General features: G+C 43.3%; 1 long non-coding RNA gene across 2 annotated transcripts; it reads left to right on the top strand.

The window, feature by feature from the left end:
* The first annotated feature begins 7985 nt into the window (after positions 1-7985).
* On the top strand, positions 7986-17810 carry LOC138915102 (uncharacterized). Of its 2 annotated transcripts, none has more exons than XR_011437216.1 (4): positions 7986-8138; positions 8900-9009; positions 14574-14740; positions 17495-17810. It is a non-coding gene; the product is annotated as an uncharacterized lncRNA (long non-coding RNA). The 2 variants fall into 2 exon arrangements; XR_011437215.1 differs by lacking the exon at positions 17495-17810 and adding an exon at positions 15554-16603.
* The last annotated feature ends 768 nt before the right edge of the window (positions 17811-18578 follow it).

The raw sequence follows: 18578 nt of genomic DNA, 5'->3' as shown, positions 1-18578 counted from the left end.
AAAGTCTCTACTCTCTGTAGGGACAGACACAGATAGGATGAAACATGGACACTCTTGTTCATTCTTTCACTTGTTCTTACAGTCAATTCATCCGCTCACTTGTATGTTCATACATTCAATCATTTATAAATATACCCACTCACATGTTCATCTTATCTTTCATTCAAATAATAATTGTTGAGAGCAACTATAGATGAGGTATGGTACTAAGCACTGGGGGGATGGAAGAATGACCATGACGTGGCCTCTGAATTTGGGGAGCTCACTGTATTCGTTGATACATTCCATCAACCAAGTAGGCTACCAACCCAACCAACCAACGAACCAACAAACCAACCCACCAACCATCCAATGTTGATAAATGCCTCTTCTATCCCCAAGGCCTGCCATATTGCTTGGCATTAAAATATGAATACATATGTCATTCATTTTATAATTGCTTATTGACTACATAAAGGAAGCATGTTTTCAGAGCTGGGTGCCAAATTATTGGCCTTCTGACAACCCAGGAAAAAAGATAAAGTAAATAGAGATTGGGAAAGGGGAGTAATTCACCAATTCTGTGTTAAGGAGTGAGTCAAATCACCCATTCAGCAGGATAGAATGTCAGGTGGCCCCAGTGTAAACTCCACGCTCCTAAACAGAGATCACTGGGCTCCCACAATGTGGCCCCAACCTCCCTTTCCCACCCCATCTCCCGCTAGTTCAGCTGCGCTCTTTATGTTTTCCATTTTCTCTGCATGCGTTTCCTCCACAGGAATGTGCTTTCCCCACTTGTAAACCTGATGCCCCACTGTTCTGTAGCTTTCTGTGACTTCCTGTGACTCCACAAAGAGGGAGTGAAGGGCTGCTCCTCTCTGTTCCTGCGGCACTTAAGTATACGTACTGTTTAGGTTCTAATCATGCACCTGTAGAGTGTATCAGGAGGCTCAGGGATCAAACGGATGGAGATTGAATTCCACTTTTCCCACTCACTGATTGTCTTAACTTAGGGAAACTTGTTAACCTCTCAGAATCTCCTTCTTCTTATGACTTTATGGATGCAAATGGGATCAGGTCTCAGGAATAACACATGGAAAGTGACCAGAAAACTGCCAGGAACGTGTGTAGCACCGAGGAAATGCTTGCTCTTATCGTATTATGGGAAATCATTTTTGCATTTTTTTTCACTTGAGGCAGGGACTATTTCTTGTTCATCTTAGTATTCCCAGCTTTTGGACTCTTGTACAGTAGCAATAATGTTACTAATACTAATCATGCCTGCCATTTAACGTATTACTTCCTGGTACACAGTAGATAATAAATGTCTGTCGAAACAGCTAGGTTGGAAATCACTCAATTGCAGGTCTTCCTGCGTCTCTTCCAGTTATACCACATTGATCTATGTTCACTGAAATTCTAGTGCTCTCTGGAGGAGTCTGAGGATATTCCAGGGGCCAGGGAGAGAGGGCGAGCAGAGGGAAGGCAGCGTGGCTTTGATCATTTTTGTGTGTGGATGGGATATATGATTTTGCCCAGGAGTTATACTGTGGGATACATTGTGAGACCTTTCAGAACAGGGACACAAGGGGTTGAGTGCTACTCTCAGCATAATTACTTATTATTAGGAAGGAGATTGTATAAAGGTTTGTATATTATACATACACATTTCTCGTGGAGGTCATATAGGTGTCTCTCGCTTACTCCGCTCCAGCCACACTGGCCTCCTGCTGCTCCTTAAACCTTGCAAGCACAGTCCCATCTACAATCTTTGTACCCACTATTCTGTCTGCTCAGAATGCTCTTCTGCCAAATATCTGCATGGTTAATTCCCTCACCTCATCCTTCAAGACTTTGCTCGAATGGCACCCTCTTGAAGAGACCCATGCTGCCACCCTACATAATTCTACAACACGCATCCCCCATCCTCAGTATTCCATCCTCCTTTTCCTTGTCTACCTTTCCTTGTTCTTATAGTTCAGATCACCTTCTGGAATACTATATGCCTCACTTGATGATCATATTTGTAGTTTATTTTCTGTCTCCCCTATTAGAACCCAAACCTCATTAGAACAGGGAACTTTATCTGTTTTGCTCACCGTTGTATGCCAAGTGCTTAGAACAGTGCCTGACACACAGTAGGTGCCCAATATTGAGTGAATAAAGGAATAAATTAGATGTGGCTTTGGGAGAAAATAGCCCCAATGATGAAGAGATGGGTTTGCTTAGAGACCCTCAAAGGCAGGAGCAAATGCAGCCCAGGACTCAAGTTTCCCCTGCATGGGAGAGGAACCTCCCATTTTCCTGATGACCCAGCAGACCTCATGCCCAGAATCCATGCTTTCCCTCAGAAGGAATAAGAGGCCATTCAAATACAATTGTCTGAGACAGATCACATCTAAGACCCAAGAACATACCAGTGGGTGAACTGATGCGTATTGTTTCCAAGGTGAGGGTTGCTGAATTCTGGGAAGAGGGTGAGATGAGGACACAGGTGGAGACAAGGATGCCTGCAGAGAAAAGGGTTAAGGGGGGAGGCCTGTGGGTGGAATCCGAGGGAGAGGTGGGCATGACAGAGCACAAGTGGGTGTGTCCCTGATCCTCTATCTCTGGAACTCAAAGCCTATTTCCCTTGTGAAGCAGAAGAGCCAAAGAAACTAGACGAGGGGCATGATTCTCCTCTAGGTTCCCGTAATACCCTGGAGATGGCAAAAAAGGCCTTTTGGTAAAGAATTGCTTAAGCCAGTGGTGACTAACTGTGGCCCGAGGGGTGAGACCTTCTTTGTAAAGATCATTTAATTCTAACATCCTTATGCAGTCACACAATCTCCTCTATGCCAGAATCGCCACTTTCTGTGGCTTTATTCCAGGCCAGGGACCCACATTTATGTCACCATTTGGTACATGTATCAGCTTGCCTGGGAACCTAAGCTTCATTTGGTGCAGTGTGAATTTAAGGTAAAGACGGATGGGCAAGACAATGTACGGAATGAGAAGAAGAGGGTGCCCTCCTCTCCCTACTTTCTGACTTGGCAACACCTGCAGACACCTGACCTGCTCCTTGGTGACACGAAGTGACAGTTACTACTCCCAGATGGGTCCCAGCTATAGAAAGAGAAGGTTCAACCCTCAACTCCCCCACTATCCCTGCCCTCCAGCTAGAGAGATACCCTGTGCAACATGCAGAGCCTAGAATTAGAAAGGATGGGGCCTATCAGATGGGGTGCTGTGAATATATTAGGGTGTGTATTGGTTTCCTAAGGCTGCCATAATAACGTTCCTTGAACTGGGTGGCTTAGAATGACAGAAATGTATCCTCTCACAGTTCTAGAGACCGGAGTCCGAAATCAAGGCATGGGCAGGGTTGGTTTCTTCTGAAGGCTGTAAGAAAAGGCCTCTCTCCTAGCGCTGGTGGAAGCTAGGGGCCAATCCTATTGCAGTAAGACCTCATCCTAACTAATTGCATCTATAACGATCATATTTCCAAAAAAGGTCACATTCTGAGATTCCCGGGCTTAGAACTTCAATATATGAATTTGGGGGGGGGGCACAATTCAATCTATATGTGGTGTAACTAACATTTCGATTGTAAAGCTTGTAATTTAAAACTTGTAATTTAAAGATTAAAAACCAACAACTTCTTCAACCTCCTCATTTTATGCAGGAGAAAGCTGAAGCCCAGAGATGTTTCAGAGTTAGGTGGAGTGGGAAGGAAATGCCCACTCCAGAATTTTAACCCCATCTCTTATAAGCCATGAGACCTAGAATCACTTATGTGGAGCTTTATTCTCCACTTGGATATGACACTACCTGGCATTGCCTAACAGGGAGGTCGGGGACCATTGCCATGAAGATGCTTTGTCAACTCTAACAGACATATATGAGTAAAGGGTAATTTCTGTAGGGTCACGTGCAGTAGGTATCTGTGGAGCATCCCATCAAGTCTGGAGTTCTTTCCTTAGACATGGCTTTGTCCCAGCCACCCCTGTGTTGCGGAGGTCAAGGCAGAAGCCTGAGGCTCTAGTGAGCAGGGATGGAGAATACGTCACAGTGAGTGACTCTCATAAAAAATCGGAATTTGACCAGGCTGGGAGATCCAACCCAACTTTGGGGGTGATCATAAAGACAAGGTGCCTTTACTCTTTTAACTGGCAAAATTCTCAATAAAATGGTTACTCTTTTTCTAGCTTAAGACTATGAGCTCTGGGGAGGGTAAATAAGAACAATTTACCGGTGAGGTGAATTAAAAAGGTCAGTCTGAGAGCTGCGGAAAATTCTGTGGTGGAACTCAAAGCCACTGAAAGATCATTTTGTAAGAAACCAGCAGGGTGGAGTCCGACTGGGTTTTGCACCAAGAGTCTTCACTCACTAGCTGTGTTAATGACAGGGGCGGAAGGGGTGAGTTTAATTAACTTCCTGATTCCTGGTTCCTCCTCTGTTAAGTGGGGATAAAGCTATTTAGGCACAGCTGGTAGAGCGTGGCTGGGCTCAGCCTTTCCACAGTGTGATCAGGCAGTACTCATTTAAATAAAGCATGCATGCGCCCAATGAGCCAGAAATGCCATTCCTAGGTATAGACCTAGGGAATGTCACACCCAGTGTGTGAGGGACAGGCACGAGGATGATGCTTCTGTAGCACTGTTTGTAGGAGACGGCCAGGCCATCCATCATTAGAGGAATGAATGAGTAACATACTGAGGATGCCAATAATGGAACACTAGGCAGCAGCTAGAAGAAATGAACTAGAGCAATGGTTCTCAGACTGTGGATCCAGGACCAGCAGCGTCAGCATCAGCTGGGAACTTGTTAGAAATGCAAATTCATGGGCTCCAGCCCAGTTCTAACGAATCAGAAACTCTGGGGTGGAGCCTGGCAATCTCTTTTAACAAGCCCTCCAGGAGATTCTGATCTATGCTCAAGGTTGAGAATCAATGAAGCAGAGGGACACATGGAAAGATATTCAAGCATCGTCTTAAGTTACAAAGTAAGAAAGAGACTGAGGTTTATTCCTCAACGAAATTTATCTAAATTAAAAGCATACATATGCACAAAAATATTTGATAACCAAGACTGTCATTCTAGTGAATTGGGGCCAGGGATGCTGCTAAACATCCCACAACACACAGGACAGTTCTGCACAACAGAGAGTTACCCAGCCCAAGAGGTCAATAGTGATGATGTTGAGAAACCCTGATACCTCTACACAAAACCCCTCTTGCCTCCTTCAGACTAGTATCTGCCAAATTGTGTCAAGAAGAATGCATGCGTGCCATGAGTTTTGAATTAGGTCTTCTGTTGGGGAGAAGAAACATCAACGAAGCAATATTTCATCTTTGTGTGTGTGTTATATAAGTGCCTTTGCATAGTTGACCTTAATATTGAAGAATGACCCGGCCTGATGCCTCAAACAAGATGTCCAGGCTCTACCTTGGTCAAGAGGAATGTTATCAACTAATTGCTGCATATTTGCCATCTACTCAGTGGTCCTTGCACTGGGACGCATTTTTCACCTGATTTCAGCACATATATGTGATACTATTTTCTACTTATTGTGTACCAAATATATCCAAGTTTGATCACTTCATACAACAATTAATTATTCTGTGGAGCCATACATTTGCCATAAATCTTAATCCATATTCATATTATAGGAGTTCTGTTAGTTTCCTGACACTATATAATCACTGCGATTATCTCATACTCAAATCTTGGGATCATTGCTAAGTGAGAATGATTTCTCTTTCTTCTGAATTTATTTGTGTCCCATTTGGCACTTTGTAACTTGGAATACAGGTGACTCTTGATAATATAAACTCTTTGAGATCACACCTAAATTATATTATCCTAGTGCCATGTTTTGTTCTTGATGTTCATTAGACCTTGAACTATAAGAACAATGATAAGATTTTTGTAAAAGGTAATTTATATACAATTACCTGCTCCTCTGCCCCTTTTCCTCTATGATATTTACTTGATAATGTTTCATTCAGAGTTTAATATATAGTTCTTGCAAGTAGGAAAGATTAGATAAGTAAGTCATGAAAGATGCATATTGGAAATTTCCCAGAAGAGTAGTTTTTACATGCAGTCTCAAGCCATTATTTTTTACTGCATTTGCTTTTCAAAAAGAAATGGATTTGAAATATAGACACATTAATATGACTCAAATCTCTAAGTCTATCCAAGTAAACCACAGGATGCTGATCAGCAAAACTTGAGTGAAAGAGTAGAAATCAACAGATATAGTCGGCGGGAGTGTTGGCAGGGGCTGTGTGACCCTAATCATGCCACTTCACCATGAGTATTTCTGGGCACTCCCCCTCCTTTTAAGTGAAAGGTTCTCATATCCACTGATGTGGATCAGCACTGTGCCAGGTAGAGAAACCCAAGCCCTGGCCTACATGCCGATCTATATGACTCGATTTGTATCTAAAGTTATACGACCACACAATCACCAGACCCCACCTGCAGTGATACCATCTTAATGACTTTTTGCATCATCTTTCCTTTGTCTGGTAAAAATAAGTCACATACTCATGCCTTATAAATTTAGCCCTAATCCTCAACACATTGAAGCTTTTCACTACCCATGGGTCCTGTCCCCATGCTATTCTCTGAATAAAAGAGCACTAATAGCAGAACTTGAGAGTCCAAGAAATCTTTCTTTTGACTCCTTGGCTCGCCAAGCCCGCATCACCCACCATCTCTGGCTGTCTTTGCTCTAACAGGAGCTCATCGCTGCACCCCTGAACTCACATGGTACAGACTTTCCTTCTGCACCATGGTGCTCCTGCAGTTTCTTCCCCTTTTGCTAAATGATATCACCATCCCCTCAGGTTCTAAACCCAGAAATCCTAGAGTCATTTTATGACTCCACTGCCTTCCTCACCCTCAACATTAATCTATTAACAAGTCTTATTGATGTTCCTATCTCCAAAATATGTCTTAAGATCTGCTCCCTCCCCTCTCCTTGCTCCTCATTAAATTCAGCCTCCATTAGCTTTTGAGGATGAGCCTTGACCTGGGTGATGCATTTTTAATCTTGCATTTGAATACAGGTCTGGCTGGCTCCAACCTTCCCCTCTCCCCTTCCTCAAAGGGAACGTTCAGCCACAAATGAAATATTTTCTGTTCTCTAGGTTAGGAATAGGACCACTACTAAAATAAATGTTTCCCAGTCTTCTGGCACCTTAAGATCTGAGGCAAAACAACAAACAACCCCAAATCTCATATGCCTATGAACTGGAAGTCTAGAACTACCAAGAAGACTTCTCGAAATTCCTAGTCTTTCTTGATTATAATCACTTCTACTTCTCAACTCCTGTATATGTTTAATCATTTCAGCTTATGAATTATCTTGCCATCACACATATACTGTGGCATTAATTCAAGCGTGAAATATAGCCCTTCCTTGAATTTACACTCATGTGCACACACATAGCATGTGTATGTACAGGGCTTCACTAACGGTTAATTACGGAGGGAGATTAGAATCTAGAGTTATTTACTGCACATCAACAAAAACTTCAAATGAAACATCAGACATCTTTTTTCTTAAACACTCTCTGGCCACCCAACTACAGGGGATTTCTCACTGGATAGTTTGAAGCTCCTGGTCCTCCAACCTCACGCTCTCAGGATACTCATTTCTCTCCTCTCATGCAGGGGGGTTAGCCACATCCTTTGTGTCTAGCTCCTGCTAACGCCCAGTCCTCAGGCATTCCTTTTAACCTCAGATAGCTTATCAATGTTACTCCAAAAGAAGACAGCTTCTTCCTGAGAATTCTCATTCTCTGTTAAGATAATAAATTATTCTTATTCCTTAAAAGAGGCTGAAGATTTCAACTCTTGTTAAACGTTTCTATTAATCTGAGTTTGATATTCACCCTTCAGGTATTTATTGGGAACTTCTGCTGAGTTTGGCATCATTTTGTTGCTAGGAGCAAAATAATACTGTGCAGAATCCAGCAAGAATTCTGCTCTCTCCATGCTGCTCTATGGTCTGTAGAATGTAGAATCTACATATTTAGTAGTGCAATTTACTGTTAATGTGTAATTACAAAAAGAGAAGACTGTGCAAGAAAACAATGCAGTCCTATGAAATCGCACCACATAAGGATCTGATGTAGACTGAGGATCAGGAAAGGCAGCCACAGGAAGTGAGGATGGAAGTTATTTTGAAGTCGTGGTACACTGCTAAAGGTTTAATGATGGGCTCTGTTGAAGGGGCTGGGCGTGGGGGAGTGAGGGGAACAAGCTCAGATGTGTAGCATTTGTCAGTTTCCATAGTGTAAATGTTTACTCTATGTCTGATTTCAGGCTATCACTAGCGTGTCTGAATGTAAAGTTGGAAGTGGAAAGATGAGAACAAGAACCACCGTTATATAGCATTTCTACCATACAGAAATGATATTAAGAGCATAGATACAGTGTGATATGGAATCTACCAAAAGCTCAACTCACAGAAATAGAAACTAGAATGATGGTTACCAGGGGCTGGGGGAGGAGGAAATGGGGAGACATTGGTTAATGGGTACAAACTTGCTGTTATAAGTTCTGGGGGTCCAATGTACAGCACAGTGATTATAATTAATAATACTATATAATATACTTGAAAGTTGCTAAGAGAGTAGATCTTAAATATTTTCACCACAAAAAAGAAATGGTAGTTATGTGATATGATGGTGGTACCAGCTAACGCTATGGTGGTAATCATTTTGCAACATACAAATGTATCAAATCAACACATACATCTTAAGCTTATGCAATGTTAATTATATCTCAATAAGGCTGGGGAAATAGAAGAGCATAGATAGTAGTAAAGTGTAGTATAATAATCAGGAAGTGATGAATTTTGAGTGCTACCTTTGTTTTAATTCAATTTATTCATGATTTTATGTAATTTTATTTTTAATAATAGCTCTATTTAACAACCAGCTTGTAACATTCCTGAAAATTTAACAGTCAGCCCTCGTGAGCCCATGAAAGCTAAATCCAGCGCAGCACTGAAGGTCAAGTGCATTTAACTAGGTATGGAAAGTACACAGGGGTAGCAGCATATGCAAAGGTCCTGTGATGAGGGGAAGCTTGGCAAGGTTGCTAAGGCTTTTTGCTTTTAATCCTAACAGCAAGTGAAGCCTCTGCAGGTTTACAAGCAGAAGTGTAATGATCTGACTGCACTTGGGAAAGGCCTGTTGTGGGAGGAGGGTGTTGTTCCACTGTCACTGGGTGGTTTCGGTTGAATTTGGGTAAACACACAGGGAGAAGGATTCAAACTCTGGATGGGGACTAGACGCCCTTTCAGTTCCTCTCAGCTCTGAACTTTCATGACAAACAAAGAAAGACTGGAGTTTTTGAGGACAGATAGAAGAGGAGAGAACTGATGAGTCAAGGGCCTAGATCTGGCATCTTCAACATTATAAGCAGAGGGACCGGCTCCGTGGACAAGTGGTTAAGTTGGCGCGCTCCGCTGCGGCGGCCCAGGGTTCGGATCCTGGGCGCGGACATGGTACCTCTCATCAGGCCACGTTGAGACGGCGTCCCACATCCCACAACTAGAAGGACATGCAACTAAGATATACAACTGTGTACAGGGGGGGTTTGGGGAGATAAAGCAGAAAAGAAAAAAAAAGATTGGCAACAGTTGTTAGCCCAGGTGCCAATCTTTAAAAAAAAAAACATTATAAGCAGATAAATAAATATGCCAGCAACTCGAGGCCGAAATTAAAAAAAAAAACAAGCCTTATCTTGAAAATAAATAGCCACAGGAAGCAGAGAGAGACAGGTGTTTTCTCTCTCTCTTCCTCCTTCTTCATGGGTTCCTATTTTTGAGATGCCGCTTCCTCGAAGTGTCAGACAATTACATCTGCTAATATATTTTTGCCAACGTGATCCTAAAAAGGATAATGTGAACTATTTAATGCCACTCCCTCATGGCAGAAGTCAATAGAGCAGTAAAAGCTACAGCATCTCATGTTATGAAATTCCTTGTGCAAGAGATTTCAGAGAGCACAGTCCGAGACCAGGAAGACTGAGGAATGGCTTCACACAGGAGGGAAAGGAACCTGCCGGAGAGTCCCTTTGTGCTTACGGCCTTTGTAGCTATGGCACTGTCTTCCATGACCCGCTCTGCCCTCCCAGTTTTAGCCACAGCTTCCTAACTCCACACTGCCTCTCTGGGGGGGCCCCCTGCCAGCATCCCCTCTAATCTCCCCCACGGCAGGAGCCTTGAAGGCAGCCCAGACCTTGTGTCTGCCCATGGACCCTGTACCACAACCCTCCCCCTGGGCACCATACCCTTCAGGCTGTCGCTACCCTGGACACTCTTCACAACAGCCCACCTTCTCCCCTTCACTGTCCCCTCAGAGTAAGTCCCAGTCAGTCCTGGCTGGAGTTAACCTTAAGAAAAATGGCTTTGGAGACAGTCAGATTCCTGCTTCCCTGTGTATCAGTCACATGGCATTGGGTAAGCGAGGCAGCCTCTGGGCCTCAGTTCTCTTGAGTGAGGAGTAGAATACTCCCCATTTCTCTCCAGGTTAAGTGTTGAGGAAATGAGGATAGCAAAGTTCCCAGAACAATCAATGCATGATAACATATCACTTTCCATGATTATTACTTTTATCTGCTCCCTGGCCTGCCCTGCATCTGTGTGTTTTTGAAAGACCCATTGATTTACTCATTCGTTCTGTGCAGGCACCGTGTCATCCATGTTGTCTTGGTGGGCCCGTAATTCATAGGAGCTATTTACCTGATGCCTGTTATATTTTGTCCAAAGATGCTCTCATCACTTTTCAGAGAATATTAGCTTTGTGTTGCTGCGCAGTGAAGTGCTAGAGATCTACAGAGAATGAATAGCGATGTCTGTGGCCCCAGAGAGCTGACTTACCGTATGTCCACAATACATCGGTGCCTTTCTCCTAACTAGTTGGCTCTGGATGCATGTTGCTGATGCCCGAATCCTTCAAGTGCATTTTCAAAGTTAGTCTATGGCTTTTACTACTAGCCCATTAGGTAAACAGACTTTTTTCCCTTTTTATTAGGAGTGCTAATAGGGCAGGAGGCAGATTCCTCCTCACTCCGCTCTCCTACACGCCTGCACTACAGCGGGTTTCTACAGGCATCGTCTCGTTTCCTCCTTACAACTGTGTGAAGAGATAGCCTGCACCTGGTTTTGTAATTGAATTAGCTAAAGGTTGGATAAATTAAGGAACTTGCCCCTAGTCCCTGGGCTTGCAGAGCCTGAACCTGCCAGACACCAGAGGCTGACCTCTCTGCTGCATGCAATGCTGTCAGTCTACCAGTAATCTCCCAGTTCCACCGCTCACTTATCACCTCTCAGAACATCAGAGCAGAAGCAATGGCACTGTACTGTCAGGTGAGGGAATCCTGACACCCTTCAGCTCAACCTCTCCCTTTCAGGCTCCCTTTCATGGGGGCCAATCTGTTGACAAATTGTCCTTTTCATAGTTGAGGGAAGCTTAACAAAAGAAAAGTTTAATAGACTCACCATTGAGGGCACAGCAATTTAGCAAGAAATATGGCTGAATGACTTGCAACTGTCTTCACCGTGCGTCTTCTAGATTCTGGCGCAAACCCAGCTGCCATAACAAACAGAACGACCAGATTTGCTTCACTGTCGAATGTTTTGTGTCAGGGCTGCTTCAGAAAGCTCATCCTTTTCTGGCTCCCCATAAGAATCTTGGTCTAGTCCACAGGTGCCGTGGTCAAGGAGAATCAAATCAGGCAGAAATCCCTGCCAGCTACTCACAGGGACACGAGTTGCTAGCAGGACGTTGGAGTCTGCTGGCTCTGGGACGAAGCAGGTGAGCGGAGCCAAGGTGGGGCCACAAGCCAGACTCACACCTGTTGTTGACATCAAACAGTTGTGTGTTCCTGTGGTGTTCATTCCTTATGTTCATAAAGGCTAAGCTCAGGGAACTCAAGTCTCCCTCCAGTCCCTACACGAGGAATCTCCCTTCCTAGAGTGAAGGCAGCAAAGGTACCATTTGTTTTCTTTTTTCCTTTGTTGGCATTCTATACAAGATCCGAATGCTGATCCTTTGTTACGTACATTGTAAGTATCTTTTCCCAGAATGAGGCTTCCTTTCTCACTGTTCTCATGGAATCTTTTTTTACTTTTTATTTTTGCTGAGGAAGATATTCGCCATGAGCTAACATCTGTTGCCAGTCTTCTTCTTTTTTTTGTATGTGAGCTGCTGCCACACCATGGCCACTGACAGAAGAGTGGCATAGGTCCATGCCCGGGAACTGAACCCAGGCTGCAGAAGTGGAGTACACCGAACTTAACCACTAGGCCACTGGGGCTGGCCCTCATGCGATCTTTTGATGAGCAGAAATTCATCTTCCATTTCATATTGATTGGTGGTAGTTTCCTGGAACATTGCTTTACACAGGGGCCTGAGATTGGGCAGGCTTGGTATGAAAGAGCACCGTGATCTATTAAGGATGTCTGTACACCACGAGGGCTCCCAGGACTGTCATTTTATAGCCTTGGAATAAGCTAGCTAAATAGTCAAATGGATTTCAGTTCACGTTTCTACCAATGCACCCATTGGACGGATCTCTGGGGACAGGTGAATGGAAGGATAGAAATTCATGAAAGGAGCAGGGATAGCACTGACTATCAGTAATAGTAGAAACACATGCCTTCTCTGTCTTTTTCAAAGAGACAGGTAGATTTCACCTTCTTCAAGGAGGTGACGTAAGCTCTGGATCTGAAGGGTGAATAAGAGTTTACCAAGTAGAATAAAAAACATCTCAAGAAATGTAATTGGGGAGTGGGATGAACAGAATGGTGTGTTCAGGGAAGCCTAAGAAGTTTGGTGGTTCTGGGTCATCACAGGTGTGGCAGATGATGGTGAGAGATGAGGTTGGAAAGTTTGTTGGGGTCCATGTCATCATGGTCACACTCTCTGTGTGTTAAGAAGTTGAGACTTTATTCTGGAGGTCGTGGTCCTGTCTTTCAATTAGCCTCAGGGCCGAAATATACAAGATAATAAAATAAGGCTTGAGAGAAAGAAGAATAATAGGAACATGAGGCTAGGAAATTCTTAGAAATTATTAGGTGCTAAGATAGAAGCATTGGCTAGGTCTTACATCAAGGAATTGGGCTCAAGCTTCATGTTTGGTTTTAGCAAAAGCTTCTATCTGAGGATAGAAAGGAAGCCATGGGGGAGAAAGCATGAGACTTAGTGTTGGAAAAGTTGAGGATAATGAGAGTAAAGGGTAATTAATAGGGTTTCGGGCCCAAGGGTTGGGGTAGCAACCCAGTGATCAATCTTGGAGTACAGGGAGAGAGAAAGAGACTGGGGTTTGGGACCAGTACTCAGCCACTACGTGGGCAGTTGGCCTTGAGGATGACAAGGAAACTCCATTTCCATAACCGAGGCAGAAGGTCAGATGTGACCAGAACAAAGCTGACCTGACACTCAGAACTTTCAGCTAATGTGTGGCCTGCAGCCTTGGCAGAGTGAGGGGGCACAGGCTGAACCACTTCAGAGCCTGGGTTGAAATCCCCGCCGGGCCCTCTGTGTCTATGGGATCTCGAACAAAGCTGGCTCCTCCATGAGACGCTAAGCAGCCCTGACATGTCAAATGGGATTAGCGCAGAGCCTGGTGAGCAAAGAAGGCAGAACAGTCCTAGCTGCTGGGCGGGAGGGAACTCAGGGCCGTCTGTCAGCTCTGCCTGCTTCCTGCCCTCTGCCCCATCCTCCTCCCCACAGCCAGGACTCTTAGAATTGAACAGGAGCGAGGGATTTAAGCAGTTCCAGAACCACTCCCAGACTCACCAGTCTTGTGAGTCAGACTCTGTGCTCCAGTTTTGATTGATCTAGTGTCTGCTCCACATCCTCAGCCCGCGTCTCAGTTCCTATAGGAAAGGCTCAGGTACTGGGGACTCTCTGAGTGCCTATTTCCTCATCTGCAAAGAAAGTGAAGAATCCCAACCTCACGGAGTTGATATGAGGCTTTCTTAAGCCTATTGGTGAAATGTACATACTAATACACACTAACCATCTTTGCTAAGTGCTTCACAAATGCGATGGTTGATGTGACGGCGATGAAGGTGATCACAGTGTATGATGACCTCTTGCAGTCTCTGAGTCACACCTTGGTAGTTTTACTGGCCCACTTGCTCCAGAGAGAGAAGAGTAGGTGTGTGGGTTTGTGCAGGAGCAAGGCGCATGTGAATGGTAGAGCATTAGGCAGAACAGGAAGAGAAATCCAGCTGGAGAAAGAGAAAGTAGCCAAGTTAAGTAGATTCTAATTTTACTATTCAACGGACTCTTAGTGGCTTCAAGAGAAAGGTAATTATACAATTATTATGCAAATGTAGTAAGCAAGTGAAGGGTATGCAAATAAAGGAAGTTTTAGAGAGACTTGGGCAAATTGAGTGACCCATGGGATTAATTCCATTTCCTGACATGTAAGACGGTCCGTGTTTTGGGCAGGGGGAACGGAAACCTTCCCTTTGCTCTTCTGCAGAGCGAGCTGTGTTTCTCTTTCTCTTTGTTTCTGTGGAGATCTTCAATGTTTCACATGCAGAGTTTTAGTGTAATTTTCTGTCTTGCCCACAGGTCAATGTGCGTTTTGGAGGGGAGGACTATGAGTCTATTTTACCTTTGTTACCTGGCACAAGATGGGCAATGTGGATCTTTGTGTTTGAGAAGAACAAAAATTGACTATAGTGAAACCTCTGTGACACAGGATTTATGAACAGCTCTCAAAGGACACACATGAACAGGTAGTTTCTTAGCAAAGGGGTAAACAGAACAGAGTCAAACCAACTGAGATAGTGTGTAGCAAGGGGCAATACGCAATACATCATCCATAGCATTGGTTGGGTGAATAAGAAAGACTTCTAACCGACAACATATGGACAGAGGGATAGAAGCAGGAGTGGAAGAGATCCCTCAAGGGCGAATGGAGGCTGCCAGAGAGACAAGACTGCCGAACGGTAACTTATTGAGCCACTTTTTTTAAAACTGCCTTTGAAAAGAAGCTTGACTGAAAGAAAAGAATTTATGCAATTAGAATGTATTTTTCTTTTGTGTTCTTATCTGCTTCTCTCACAAGCTATTTTTGGTAAGTTTGCATTAACTTTCTAACAAAATGCCAATTAAAGCAACTTTTAATAGGCTGTGTTTAAAAGACCAAATCCAAAGAGGAAAGTGTGTTAGATCAGCACGTCAGTGTGGGAAGCAGATTCTTAATCCCATTTGGATAATAACTGAAATTCTCTGTTGTTTTCACCTGGGATGGCAACATATTAAATGGAATAGCAAACTCTCCAAGTGGTGGTAAAGAATACACGCATCCAGTGCTGGGATGCTTTCTTCCTTTTGTTTTTCCTTGTTTTTCCCACCAGTTCCTCTCTTAACAGAAACCTGTTTTCCAGATAGTGTCAAATGACACCCCGGCATTCATGTTTATGCTACGCACTGACAATACACTCAAGTCTCTGTTGACAGCCAGAATGTGTTACATGACATCAGCAGTCACCTATTTCTGGGAAGATAAATTAAACCACACTGCAGTATTTATGTTTGGATTGCAGGTGTTCTGGGCAGAGTTCCAGTTACGTTCAGGACTCTTGTTGGAAAACAAGTTCAAAGTACAATCAAAGATTTAACTTGATTCTACATGCACCTTTCCGGATTGGCCGGATTCTGACTTCTCTTTTATATCTCTACAACTTGGTGCATTCTGTTCTTTCTGCATCCTGCTCCTCCTGCCTTCCTTGATGGTTTAATTGCTATCCATCCAGAGTCTCCTTCAGGTGTCACCCCTTCAAGTCGCCACAGAACCTGTGCTAACCTCGTTCATAGTGTTTATCGGACTGAGGTGTCATTATAGTCACTCATCAATCTCTCCGTAATAAGCTAACTGAGGGCAGGTCTTTACTTTATTGACTATGATATCCCTACTAATAGAGGGACTGACTAAGGTCATAAGTGCCCAGTGTATGCTTGTCAAATAAAGAAAGTTTAAAAATAAGAATAGAGAGATAGATGGATAGACAACCGCACATATTGTTCATAGATAGACATGGATGATAGATGACGGGCGGATATGGATAGGACAATGGATAGAGGGATAGACAGGCAGATGGACACATAAGTGGATAAGGGAGGTGGAGCTAAGAGGAAGAATGATGCAAGGATGCAAGCCAATGTTGCTCTCCTATCTCATTGCTTTCATTCTTCATGACATTTCCATTCAATCCTTTGGAAAATTCTAAAGGTTCAACCATCTTATTTATGTTGAAGTAGTTGGTTTCCTTCTCTATTCCTTGCCTGGAAAGGTAGAAGGTAAACCAATTTTTTATTGTAGTTGAATTTAATCAGCATTCAATTTTGCCAAGTCACCTACAAATGATTTAGTTTCCTTTTGAACTAGTATAAGAAAACAAAATGTTTCGCCAATTAAATCTGATAAGACAAGTATTAAATGTTCAGGAGTTAGGAGTCCACTGGTTCTGCAGATAAGGAAACTAAGATGAGCAGCATCAGTAGGGATCATCTTTAGTCTTAGAAGGGCTGGAAGGGGTGGCTGCCCCCAGCTCTGATGTCTTTTCTGCTAAATAAAATCAAACTGATGGATAAAAGATGTTGTCGAGAAGAGATTCTCTGACACCCTGCTCCTGGCTTATATACTGTGTGATTAATGTGAAGAACGCATTACTCCTATGTCTGACTTCTATGGAGAAATCTGGGGTAGCCACGTTTGATAGGAGAAATCTCTAGTCGGCAAAGTTGAATATAATGCCCTAAGCCAGAAGGATGTCCTGTTTTCTTTAGGAGTGAAATGTGGGGTTTTGATGGAGGGCTGATATAGAAAATCTGGCCCTTCTCTCATGGTGGCTACACTGATAATCAGATATTAAATTCAGAGTTGGGTAACGAAATAAATCCTGGGATGAGAGAGTGGTACCTGACGTTAGCACAGTTTAACACTCACTGGGTGTGGCACCTCGGGATGTCAATCTTAGCCCGTGGAAATTGAAGAATGAGGACTAAAATCCTTACTGAATTTCCTTCTGAGTAATTATATGGATGTTTATAAGCATCCTGTAAAGGAAACTATATATTTTGTCTTATCTTAAAAACTCTGAATTTGACTTTAAGACCAATTATTATTGTTTTTATTTTGGTCCAATATCATCAAGACTGGACTGAGGAATGCAGGATCCACATTCTTCTAGGTCACCTCCTGTGTCTCAATTGACCGATGTTCCTTCACTTTCTCTCCCAGGCCCCAAACACAGGTTTTCAGGACGTGTTACAGAGAAATTATTAGTTCATCCACTACAAACAGTTTGTTAGGAGTTGCTGGGAATTGTCCATAAACACTTGATTAAATAACTTGGCTGTAAATATTTATATTAGTGTATGGAAATATTAAAAAAGGACTATAAAATAACAATGAAAACAATCTCAGGTGTCCCTTTCTTAACTGTGTAACCATCACTAAGTTATCTGAACTCTCCTGGTCTCAGGTTCCACTTCTGTGAGAGCAATCAAGATGCGCCTGACTGCATGAGTTTTGGAAAGAGTCAAAGAGATAATCCAAGGGAAGCATGCACAGGAATGCCTAACACAAAGGAAATGCTCAGAAGAGGTCTGCTCTTAGTAAAATACAATTGTCTGGAATGCACCTTACCTGTCCCAGGATTGGTGACAGCTATGCCCTTACTAGTTTAGAGTTTCTTTGGTTTCCTGTATCTCACCTAGTCTAATATACTTGAAAAAACATTCTGAAAATCATCAGTGCTCATGTTATTCATAGAAAAGGAAGACATCTGAGACAGGAAATCTGAGTCTTGTATCGTGTATTTCGTATTGTGTCCTCCTCCAACCCTTTGATTGTTGGAGGGTCAAACCCAAATTAGCGTGGCGACCAAGACCATCCCCAGTCTACTTTCTCCAGCTTCAATTCTCCCTACTTCTCTACAGGAATGTTTTTGTTAAGAAGATTGCTCCTCCAATATTCCTGGTTACCTGCTCACTTACTCCTTGATCCAAGGAGCCTTCGGCCAGAGTGATCTTTATAAAACAGAAGGCCCATATGTTGCCCCGTTGAGTCAGATGGGAGGCTGTTGGAAAGTCTTGAGCAGAAGAAAATTCAGAGCCTTTGCGATGGTCCACAAAACTCTGTAGAACCTGGCCCCAGCTACCTGTTGGGTTTCACCTCCCACCTCTCTACTTTTCACTTGTTCCACTCCAGCCATACTGGCCTCCTTACTTTCCTCAAACTCGATAAGAATCCACTCCCCTAGGGCCTTTGGATTTTCTGTTCCTTCTTCCTGGAAATGCCTCATCTCCAGGTTTCCCCATGACTCCCTCCTCTTCTTCCTTTCGGTGTCTGGCGAAACGTCACCTTCTCAGAGAGGCTGTTTCCTTCACACGCCATATAAGATAGCAGCACCTCCTTTGTCCCTTTCTATTCCTTTATATTATTTTTTTTCATAGCAAATATCACCACTGGACAAGTCTATCTTTATTTTTGAACGTATTTATTCTATAAGGTACATGAAAGCATGGAATTTGTCTTTTTCGATCTTCATTACCCAGAACAGTGCA

This window comes from Equus caballus, chromosome 3, assembly GCF_041296265.1.
Source record: "Equus caballus isolate H_3958 breed thoroughbred chromosome 3, TB-T2T, whole genome shotgun sequence".
NCBI lineage: Eukaryota > Metazoa > Chordata > Mammalia > Perissodactyla > Equidae > Equus > Equus caballus.
This window is presented reverse-complemented; position numbering and strand designations above follow the sequence as displayed.